Raw genomic sequence first — 12,797 nt, 5'->3', positions numbered from 1 at the left:
GGGAGAGGGGGAGCTTACAGCGGGGCTACGGCGAGGCGGGGGTGGCGACAACGTCGTCAGCGCGGCGAGGATATCGATCGGGGCCGATGGAGCGGGCGTGGGCCGCGGCGTCCCAGGCGGCGTGTCGGGACGGGCTTAGGGAGGAGCGGGCGCGAGCCGCGGCGGGGATCGGTGAGGAGGCGCGGCTGGCCGGCGTTGGGGGCGGCGACGAGCTTCGGCGTCGGGGAGAGGCGAGACGGCGTCGACATGGTGAGACGTCGAAGGAAGCAGAAATGCAGGATTGTTTGGGTGAGTATATATAGTAATAGACCTTTAGTCCCGGTTGAAGACAGCAACCGGGACTAAAGGTCTATTTTCGCTAGGCGAAACGGCGGAAAGCGCATGCCTTTAGTCCCGGGTGGTGGCAGCAACCGGGACTAAAGGTCTATTTTCGCTAGGCGAAACGGCGGGAAGCGCATGCCTTTAGTCCCGGTTGGTGACACCAACCGGGACTAAAGGTCTATTTTAGCCGGCCCAAATTCCGCGCTGGAAGAAGCCTTTAGTCCCGGTTCGTGGATCTAGCCGGGACTAAAGGTCAATTTTCTCTTATTTATTGTTTTTGTTTTTCGAAACTGGACAGTTTCTGTTTTTAAATTTGAAATAACTGTTAGACTATTTATAGTTTTTGAATTAATATTTGTGGTTTAGGTAAAAAAACTACAAAATTTCTATTAGTGCTAGTAATTTTCAAATTTACATAGTTTAAATTTGAATTTTTTGAAATTTGTGTGAATCACTAGTTTGTGAATAACTTTACTTTAAAAATATATTTGTAGTCATTCTTTTTTCTGATGTTTAATATTAGTGTGTTTTATCAATATATTAAATTTGGTAATTTTTAGGTTATTAAAAAATGAAATGTCTTTGTAAGAGATGAGTATTCGTCCGGAACACTGATACTTCGAACGAGATAGTCAAGTTTGTACACGAAGTGCATCCTGTTTTTGTCATAACCCTTCCAACTTTTTAGCACATGCCATATCGGTGAAATGATGATATCATGCTAATTTTCAGCCTTTTCCGAGTTGATTTGTAGCCATTTTCAATTTCAGAGTCATTTAGCTCAAAAAAATCATTTAATGCATGGAAAATAGCAAATGAGGTGAGAAAGGGTTGAAAACTTATGAGGTGTCTTTAAATGATGCATATTGAGGGCACAAAAAGTCTCGAGTTGAAATAAGATTAAAAAATAAAATGTCTTATAAGAGATGAGTATTCGTCCGGAAGCCTGATACTTCGAAAGAGATAATCCAGTTTGTACACGAAGTGCATCCTGTATTTGTCGTAACCCTTCCAACTTTTTAGCATATGCCATGTTGGTGAAATAATGATACCATGCCAAGTTTCAGCCTTTTCCGAGTTGATTTGTGGTGCTTTTCAATTCCAGGGTCATTTAGCTCAAAAAACATTTAATGCATGGAAAATAGTAAATGAGGTGAGAAAGGGTTGAAAAATTATGAGGTGTCTTTGAATGATGGATATTGAGGACACAAAAAGTCTAGAGTTAACATAAGATTAAAAAATGATACGCATCCAAGTAGTACATAATACACGTTGTTCATAATACAAAATACAAAATACTTCATAATATTCATCCAAGCAAACTACAATATACTCACATCATATTTACACAGGGACATAAATACAAAATACTCGTCCAAGCAGTACATAATAATAGCCACTGATAGAATTGTTCATAATACATGTTGCGAACACTACTCGTATGAATCAAAATATCCCCAAATTGGTGGTGGTGGTGGTGCTTGATGTACAAGGTGACGCTGACCATAGTTCATGATTCGAATCCTGCGGTACAACTCGTATGCAACATATGCATCTTTTGCTACATACTCAATGTTGATACCGTCAAGTGGGGTCCTCTCGCACTTTCTATGCTGAACCGAGGGGAGTTTGGTCTTCATATCAGCGTACTCCTCGTCGATCAGGGCGACTGTCATATGAGCCATCGAATTCCTATCATGTTCAACCTTGAATATGTCTTGGATATCAATGTGACAGTCAATTGGTATCTCAATACCGAAGTTGTGCCTCACCTTGAACTTGTCATTCCTTATATCAACGCTAGCAAAACGTATGCCGCTGCGAAGGAAGTCCATGAGTACTAGACAGTGCTTGTCACTTCTGCAACAACAACAAATTAAAATGGTACAAATGTTACATAGTGTTGCAACTAGGATAATTGTTTCACTACAACTAAAGAGAAATTGATCTTTAGGATTCAAATAGAACATATTGCTATCCTATGCAATTTTCATATCTTATGAATTGATGAAGAAACCCTAAATTAACTATGACATATATATATATTCTCCCACGGTTTTGCCAATATGCAACAAGGAAAATTGTTTCACTACAACTAAAGAGAAATTGATCTTTCGGATTCCAATGGAACATGTTGCTATCCTATGCAATTTTCATATCCTATGAATTGATCAATAACAACAACATCAACAACTAAAGAGAAAATGATCTTTATAGGATTCAAAAATGGAACATATTGCTATCCTATGCAATTTTCATATCCTATAACCTTAAATTAACTATGACATATATATGTTCCCCCATGGTTTTGCCAATATGCAACAAGGAAAATTGTTTCACTACAACTAAAGAGAAATTGATCTTTAGGATTCCAATGGAACATATTGCTATCCTATGCAATTTTCATATCCTATGAATTGATCAACAACAACAACGACATCAACAACTAAAGATAAAATGATCTTTATAGGATTCAAAAATGGAACATATTGCTATCCTATGCAATTTTCATATCCTATAATCCTAAATTAACTATGATATATATATATATATATATATATATATATATATATATATATATATATGTTCTCCCACAGGTTTTCCAGTATGCAACAATGAAAATTGTTTCACTAGAACTAAGGAGAAATTGATCTTTAAGATTCCAATGGAACATATTGTTATCCTATGCAATTTTCATATCCTATGAATTGACCAACAACAACAATAACAACATCAACAACATCAACAAGTAAAGAGAAAATGATCTTTATAGGATTCAAAAATGGAACATGTTGCTATCCTATGCGATTTTCATATCCTATAATCCTAAATTAACTATGACATATATATATGTTCCCCCACGGTTTTGCCAATATGCAACAAGGAAAATTGTTTCATTACAACTGAAGAGAAATTGATCTTTAGGATTCCAATGGAACATATTGCTATGCTATGCAATTTTCATATCCTATGAATTGATCATGAACAACAACAACATCAACAACAAAACTTACCTCGCTCATTGGAAGACCATGACATTTTTCTTGAAACAAAGTTGGCTGACGATAACACCTTCTTGATTGGCCGTGTACTCGAGATGCCCATGAACTTGTCTTTCTCCTCCGCCTCTTCAAGTCGTTCCTCGAAATAGGAAAGAAAAGGCGGCACCATGGCACTGTCGTCTGTGTAGAGGACATTGAGTTTAGTCGTGCCATGTGTGAGCACCTCTCCGTAGCGAGTGGTTAGATCATTCATGGTGGAAGAAGATAGGGGAAGAAGAGAGAGCGAGAGAGGAGACGAATATAGCAAGAGAGACGCGGGATGCGAACCGTTTGGACCTTTAGTCCCGGTTTATGCCACCAACCGGGACTAAAGGGGCAACCGAATGGTCGCCACGACCCATTAAGTCCCGGTTTGAGACACTAACCGGGACTAAAGGGTCTCGCATCAGTCAAACGGTTGCCACCAAACATTTAGTCCCGGTTCGTGGCTCAACCCAGGACTAAAGACCCTTAACGAACCGGGGCTAAAGGCTAGCTTCTCAAACCGGGACTAATGGTGACATTAGTCCCGGGCCAAAATCAAACCGGGACTAAAGCGTCGAACATAAGACCAGTTTTCTACTAGTGGACGAAGAGATTACAAGGTCGCAAATGGATAAAATCAAAGAAATACTCTCCAGAGCAATATAGTGGAATTTGTCTTGCCGTGAAGAGTTTACGGGCCAAAAATACATGAAGATGACGAAGAGATTACCATGAAGTGCTAGCTTACCCATAAGGCCCTGTTTGGAATGTCGTTTCCGCTTTGAATACGTTTGTAAAAATTACAGACCAACTGGCGTCGTTTTTGTTTCCACCTGCAAATCACTCTCGGCAAGTAACTTACACCCGGAAGAAAAATACACCGATAATTATTTACATCGATTCCAAGCGCGGCCTACATGTAAACAGTGTTGTCCGTAGCCGAGGAAAACGTATGATACATGTATTGACACATATTGCTAATGAAAATATTGAACATATTAACTTTTTCTTCCATTTTTAAATATAAGTTTTTTTAGGGATTTCACTAGGGGACTATATACGAAGCAAAATGAGTGAATTTCCACTCTAAAGTATGTCTATATACATCCGTATATAGACTTCTGGTGAAACCTCTAGAAAGTTTTATATTTAGGAACGGAGGGAGTAGTCTCTTGGTGTTGGAGATAGAAATGTGTACTTTTCCAATAGTATGTGCAATATTTTCATTGGCAAAGGTTGTCTCTACTACTAATGTCACACTACATTTTTTTGTTGGAGATTTGTTACAAGTCATGTAGGTCACTGGATAATTTCATCCAAACTTTCAGAAAAATGTTGAAAGGTGAACTGGTGAGAAGAGGACCACCATGGCCTCAAGGAAGGTGGTGGCGACCCACATGTTTTCTTCCACCCGAGTTTAGCAGAAGAATAGAAGAACAACCTGACACCGGAGATTGTTGACAAGATCACCAAGAGCGAGCTAGTACTCATGCTGGCTCCACGTGCAGATGTGAACTAGGTAGTATTTTCCTTCTGTGGATGCATATGTTGCACCATGGTAATATCTATAGATCACACATCATCACAAAATGATGAAAACGTTAAGCTTACCTATTGGCAGTAGTTTGACCTGTTAATTAATTTTGTCCTTGTGACTAGCTTAGAGCATCTAGAGCCACAAACACTAAAAGCAGCAGCCCCCCCCCCCCCCCCCCCCCCCGCCCCCTCCACACACACACACCAAAAAAAACGACTAACCTCAAACTTTATACCTCAAATTCATATTAGCCATGCAGATATTAACGATCTTCGTGCCTGGTGCCGGGTATACGAGCAAGTGTGGAAGCTCCTGCGACTACACAGGCTTCGGTTCTTTCTCCTCCTCTGCATCCGCATGTAGTTCGGCGAACAGCTCCTCTGTTGCCGTCAGTTCTTACAGAAGGAACTGTCGGTTGACCTCAACGTAAGCCTCGTCTTGGATGGACTCGAGGATGGCGGTCTACTCTGCCATCTCCATCACTTGGGCAGCCTCATACTTCGCCTTCATGTATGCCATGACGAAGCCTACAGCCCGCTCCGCCTCCACCTCCTTCTCCTCCAGCTTTGCCTACTCCGGCCCGGGCAAATCCAGAGGAAGGTCTGCAGCAAAGTGGGCAGCTCACCTCGCACGGATCTCCTCTAGTAGTTGCAGACGGTGTTCCAAAGTGAGCATAGGTAGGTGGTGATTCGGCGCCTCGCATGGTGCGGCGGTCGGGTTGGAAGTGGCGGTGATGGAGAGGAGAAAGGGGAAATTAGGCACATAGGATTTCGGTTGTTGTCGTCCGGGTTAAATAGGTAGCCTCCTCCCTCTGGTAGCATGCTGGAGTGGGACCATGCAGCATGGAGTGGAGGAGGCACATGTCCATTCAGCAGTCTCTCTGTATTCCCGCATGGGCCCTATATGTCAGACTTGCGTGGCGAGCGGCCTGGACGCATCCGGATCTCCCCATTTCCTCCCTGGATATGGGCCGGATATGGGAAGTTCCGAGCAATCCACGATTTTGGGCTGGCTATGGGGAGCCCGATTGGGTGGACAAAACTCGTCCAGCCGCTGTTCGGCTAGCCCTCTTGGGCGTTTAGGGCGGTTATGAGGTATTCAATTGTAGATGCTTTTATCATAGCCAGTGTAGGGAGATCCAACATTATTTGCAACCATGATGAGAAAAAACTACGCAAATATGTTAAAAACTAGCACATCAAACTTGTAGAGAAGCGAACGATGTCATAACCACTGCTGTGGGGATGAGCTGATGGGCAAGTGGCACACTATTCATATGCTTCAACTAACTTTTTTGTGTACTTCAACTTAGGATGGGTTGGCATAGGAAAAGCTAGCAAGAAATTCATTACATTGACAAATGCACTGTCCTGTTCATCTCGTGGTCAGGTGTTGATCTATGTTTTGTAGTTTCTCCGCATAATCTTCAAATGTGCATCTGCAAGGATGGAAGGACCACTTGTTTTGAGATTCGCATACCCTTAGGTTGTGGCTACGACCCTACAACATCCACAAGTAAAACCTCTTTCTCTGGATGAACCCGAGGAGAGGGGGCATTTCCTATTTGGCACCACACGTGTTAATTAATGTGCATTTTTGTTAACTTGCGCTTGTGGCGTTTGTAAATGGACCGGCCCATATAGACGTCGGTTGATGACCTTTTTTTTGAAAATTTTATGCACTTTTATCAATATCGATGAACTTTTAAATATCTCAACGAATATTTTTTAAGATTGATGAACTTTTCTCTTAAAATCTATGAACCTTTTCTAAAATATTAAAATTCTATTAAATTTTTTGACTTTTGATGCATGTGTTTTTAAAATTGAAGAACATATTATTGAAAATAAATGATTTTTTAAAATTGTTGAACTTTTTTAAGATTTATGAACTTTTTTCAGTTCAATGAACTTTTTTTAAAATACAAGAACTTTTAATGAGTTTCTATGAAATTTTATAATATAATGAAGTTTTAAAAAGTTTACTGAAGTTTTTTCCAAATTGGATAAACTTCTTTTTCAAATTGATGAACTTTTTTCAAAGTTGACGAACCTTTTTTAAATATAGGATTTTTGTCCCAAATGGATGAAAGTTTTTCTTTAAATCTGTAAACCTTTTTTGATTACATATTTTTATTTTGGGAACAACGAGAAAATCTGGGCTTTTTTCTACAAAAATACAGATCCAAAAAAATGGACAGCACGCTAGTGGGCCGGCCCATACCAGCGAGGCTGCAGGCATCAGGTCATTAACGGGGGCCTGCAGCCCTGCTTAGGAGCTGCCGAGAGGGGGCAGCTACTAGGAGAACAAGTGAGGCATCGGTATGGGCATCCCGGGTCGAAAGCCCAACGACATACGGGCCAGGATCAGGCCTCACTTTTTCACACGAGGAAATCAGTGATTTTTTAAGTTTTCACAGAAAATATATGTACAATATTTTTTTTAACTCTGAAAATGATCTATATTATTATTTAAAACACGAAAAGTGGACTGCCATGCCAAGTCCGAGCTTAGCATTTTCAGGTCATGAAGGCCATGATCAATGAAGCATGGGAAAATAACATTCGGGAGGGTCTCTCGTCCACAGTCTACAATTCTTCCATCTTCGCATCGCTTTCACCTTAGTTCCCTGCAACGATGGGAGCCCTGACAGACTTACTTGGCCTGTTCCTTTCGGTGAATATTTGACATAGTTGGTCTATAAGTTTCTCTAACAAATATTACCACCCTTCCCCCACGGTTGGGCATATTTGGATGAGTCGGGCGCCTCTTAAATGCAAAATATTTACATGGGTTGTGGTGGAGTACCGAGCATGGACATCCAATCGTTGGACGCGACATGGCCTACAGAAGCTCCATAACATTTTGGAGGTTGCTGAGGCAACGTGCAAACTCTAATCAACGAAAGCAGAACCCCTTTCTTCTTCCCCGTCGGCTAAAGCAAATCTGACAGCCCTTTCTTCTTCCCCGCTAGCTGAAGCAAATCCGGCTGAAATACTGTCCTCCGTCGCGCGTGGCCAACCCCAACAAATTTGGAGGTTCACTTGCGCTAGAACCAACCCGATTCGCTAGCTACAAGGCCATGCGCCAAGCTCCGGGGCGGGCGCGAGCCCACATACACAAATTGGCGGCCCACGCTCAAACTTGGTGGAATAGATGTGGTGTGGGGCCATAGAGCTTTCGAACGGCGAGGGGCAGCCGGGGGCAGCAAGAATCGACTCAGATATGTGACGGCGGCGACGGCGACGAGTGGAGCGGGAAACAAAAACGAGCGAAAAGGAGTTCGCGGCAAGGAAAACTGGAGCCGGCAAACACGAGCGGAATCCTGTAGATATGAAGGAAATTGGCCGGTGTATCGAGGATCCCAAAAAAGAAATACAAGACGGTCAAGTTTGCGAGATCTACTTGGACCGGCAAAATGGCCTCCGTCCAGCAAACCGGAGGTTATTTTGCCGGATGGCCCGGTTTTGCGGGATGTGCTAGAGATGCTCTAACAAAACCCAATCTTACTCATTCCTATAGTTACTACTTAGTAGCATCATAATCATGTGGAGTTCATGTCTCACATCCATTTCAAGCTGATGTTTACTTTCTGAAACGAATAAAAGAAGAAAGAAAACGAAGAGCAACATCAGATCTTCTATATGGTTCATGGCAGGAGCTCTTAGCATAGAGAATTATGAAATGATTTGCACTACTTTCTCCGTTCCTAAATATAAGTCTTTTTTAGAGATTTTACTAGAAGACTACATACGGATGTATATAGACATACCTTAAAGTGTATATTCACTCATTTTGCTCCGTATGTATCCCCCTACTCATTTTATATATGTATATAATCAAATAAATTAAATTGGTTCCTGCTCTGCTCTTAGTAACCGGTCAGGCCAGTTTTTCCTTAGGTTGGTTGGTTGACTCGTTTGGTCCATTTTCACGGTATATTTTGCCATTCTGTTTTCCCCTGTTTTGAGATTTGAAAAAGCAAACTATGTTCAGAGCTTTACCGACACTTAATCTCATCCATCAAAATTCTTGGATCGACTGACAAAGAACAATAGACGTGGTTGTGACTTGTGAGGCTTGGCAAAATATGTGTGGCAAAGTTAGCTTCTAAGTTCCAAGACAACATTTGGAAAAAGTTCAACTAAATAGGCCCATAGTCAATGTTGTTTCTTGTACAAAATTGTATTGCAATGATCTGACCTAGTAATTACGCACTATTGGTTGCTAGTTTGCCAAAAAAAGAATCCCCCCCCCCCTGCCTCTGTAGGAATTTTCAATAATATACTGTTATATGTGCCCTTCTCTGAATTATTTATGCTGGTTGATGTCAGTTTGGGAACTAGATGTATGATGAGGTAGCAGCACAATGTACAGAGTACTTAGATCCAATAATGGTAGCACCAACAGCACTGGGTCGTTGAAATAATACTAGCACCAAGTTATGTAACTACGTAAGACTATACTACACGCAATGATCTCAAAGAGGAGGCAGAAGTTGCCCTGAAGAAACATTCATTTAGAGGATTGGCCAATTGAATGAATTGATGATCTCGACGGCACAATGAAGACTTCAACTTCCCATCAGTTAGCTATAAGGTTCCAACCTAGAATAGAAGTTAACTGAGGGTTTGGCCCGTGCCCACAAGCTCACTGCTGCTACACTAAACAAAAGGGCAATGCATTGCTGACTGGTGCGGATCCATCTCCACAGGCACACTGCTGCTACACTAAACAAAAAGGCAATGCATTGCTGACTGGTACAGCCTATGTTACTGTTACTTTCAAGAGCTCAACATTCAATGGCACAATCTTTTCTCAGAGAACAAAACGATATCATGTTAATTTCAACTACTAGTATTTCATCCATTACAAGCAGCACTACTTTCAACTACATCCTATGTTACTTCAAACAACAGTTGTGTGCTAACTGTTGCAGCCCTGTAAGGACATTTTGAGCTCCTGATCAGTGGACATCCATTAGAATGCCCAGTTGAAACAGGTCGGGATGAGCTGATAATGTGGAAAGTGGCACACGACTCATATAACTTCAATTAACCTTTGGTATTCAACTTAGGATGAGCTGGCATAAGAAAATGTAGCACAAAATTCATTAAATTGACGAGTGAACTGTCTGATTCATCTCGCGGTCAGCCGCTGACCAAAGTTTTGTAGAGCCTCCGCATAATCTTCAACTGTGCATCTACAAGGATGGAAGGACCACTTCTTTTGAGATCCACATACCCTTGTGTCGCCGCTACAGCATCCATAATTTTTTGGGAGGAGATAAATTCAATGCAAGCATCATTTAAAATGTCACAATGATGTTGATCTGCTAAAGCCAGCATAGTTGCAACATTCTGCACATCCAGATTCTCCCAAAGGATTCTCTCACATACCAGCTTTAGCTTTTCCAAATCATACCGATCGGCAGCCACGAGCAAGTGCTGGACCATCTCTGCGCGACTGTTTCCCTCGGGGTCATCAATGGTCTGCAATGAATCAGTATAGATGAAATGGAGCAAGGCCTTGAAGACATCAGGTTGCATGTCCTTGATGGTTATGAGCGGCGTTCCAGTCTCCCTCATCGGCCCATAGAACTCTGCCTTGAACACAGGCGAACGCATAGCAAGGACAAGCTTTTGTGCGCTCCGAAAACCACACCTCCGACGCTGAATGTGATGTCCGCTGGAATGTCATTTCCTTCCAACAACTTGCCGAGCTGCGCAGCGATGTCGGACAGGGACACCTTGGTTTGAGACAACCGCGCTTTTTTCATGACTGTGGTGATGCATTCGATCTCGAGGTGGTCATCCCGAAGGTAGGCTGATGCTTCAAACTCTCTCCTTGCCATGAAACTGGCCTTTTGTGGAGCAAACCTGCTGTCATTGTTCTGGTTGAACACCCTGGGTTCGGTCCTGTCCCGGAAAGAGGACAACCTGGTGCTCTGATCGACCAGACTGAGGTCGCAGGACGCACGCACCTCGGCGTCCTTGCTCAAGAGCTCGGCGTAAACTGAGATGTAACTTGGGGAATAGTGGTCGAACCCATCGGGGTAGAACCGGATGGCCCAGTCATAGCCTCCGACGGAGAAGGCGTCGGATCTGACGAACTTGCCGGCGCCCATGCCCCTTTGCTTGCTGTACCCAGTAACACAGAACACGTGGCTTCCTTGTACACTGTCCGTGGTGCAAAACGACGCCGTCTTTGCCGCCGACATTGAGGCTGATGGGAAGGACGGCCGGAGAGGGGTGAATCACCGCGTCGACGACATCGAAAATGTGACTGTGATGCACCACTTTAACCTAACCTAACATTTTCAAGAAAAACAATATACTACCTTCGTTCGGAGTTACTTGTCGCACAGATGTATAAAAATAAATCTACCTAAAACTAAAATACATCTAGATACATCCATTTTTATGATAAGTACTTCCGAGCGGAGGGAGTACTAATTAGGACTGAGAAACAGTATGTATAGAAATATATGCAAATTATGAAGTGAAACTTTTGGTTTTAACCTCGGATTTTGTATATGCAAAAACTCAAAACTGCACGGATGGTAATATCCATTATCAACTGTTTTACTCTTACCATCACTTTGAGATTAAATGATGGTACTAAAAATGATATATCAATTTTTCGGTCACAAGATATTTCTTTTCCGAATATTACATTAAATCTCCATTTATTAGTGTATCCCTTTTCTCCTTGCGATTGTAGTTTCTATTGAGAAGATACATGTCTACAATATACTCCCTCCGTTTCAAAATAAGTGTTTTAAATTTAGTATAACTTTATACTAGAGCTAATATAAAATTAAGATATTTATTTTTCGGGGCGGAGGGAGTATCAACATTCGATGAAGATAAATGAGCAAATGATATGTCAACTACACAATTACTCTCACTGTAAACATATATAAGGCCGTTTAGATCACTAGAATACAAAATGGAAATTAGCTTAATCTTCATAGACAGTCTATCAGTTTCTACATGTTACGAAAAAAGTAATCAGCAATATTAGTTAAATTTGATTTTGTTCTCGTTCAAAAAGCTTGTCCGCAGGTTCTTACGATAGACCAGTTATATGGAGAAATATTCAGTTATATGGAGCAAAGAATCATAAATTAAACTATTGGCTCGAGGGCTTCATGCAAAGCAGCACACATTACTGGTTCGGCCTCCCTTTCTCTTGCGTAAAGGGTAAGAGATGTGGTTTTGTTCTACCACTCCCCCCCCCCCCCCCCAAGACGGCCCACCAACCAACCACATTTTTTAGTATTGGCGTTAAAAAACAGTCCCAGCCACATCCAGAGGACGTTGTTTTTTGTCTGATTTGATCCTCACGCAAGACCCAGCCCACCAGGGGGCACTTGGGGGAGGAGAGAGAGAACGTTTTGCATGACGTTTGGCCCATGGCCAACCTCCGTGCCGCCGTGCTCGCCGCATCCCCGCCTGCTCTCCGTCACAGCCCTCGTGTCGCCATGCTCGCCGCATCCTCGGGGAAGCTCAACGTGAAGGTCATTATATGGACATTCTATGGCCATTGTTGGACGGGGAAGGGGAGGAGAAGGGTGTACGGGGAAGGGGTGCGAAGGGCTGGACGGATCGCGGGTGGGCGGCGAGGAGAGGGGAGACGACCTCCTCGTTGGCGGGCGTGGTGACGACGGTGAGGCGAAGGCCGCGGGATGCGAGCAGGGCGGCCAGGTCGAGCAGCAGCAACGCGTGGCCCTGCACCGAGAAGGGGACGACGAGAAGGTGCGGCGTTGGCCGCGGCTCATCTCCATGGCCGAGGCTTGACCTGTGTCCGACTCGTGTATGGGCATAGTTTCACCTGTGTCCAACTAGTGTACACGCCGGGTCTGGGTTGTGTATGGGAGCCTCTTGCCACACGTCTCCTCGCACGGCGCC

General features: G+C 42.9%; 1 pseudogene; it reads right to left on the bottom strand.

Moving 5' to 3' along the window:
* Positions 1-10,034: 10,034 nt before the first annotated feature.
* On the bottom strand, positions 10,035-11,104 carry LOC123442119 (annotated as a pseudogene).
* Positions 11,105-12,797: the final 1,693 nt, after the last annotated feature.

The sequence above is a fragment of the Hordeum vulgare genome, chromosome 3H (assembly GCF_904849725.1).
Source record: "Hordeum vulgare subsp. vulgare chromosome 3H, MorexV3_pseudomolecules_assembly, whole genome shotgun sequence".
NCBI lineage: Eukaryota > Viridiplantae > Streptophyta > Magnoliopsida > Poales > Poaceae > Hordeum > Hordeum vulgare.
The sequence above is the reverse complement of the archived record's forward strand: the minus strand, read 5'-3'. Positions and strand labels throughout refer to the sequence as shown.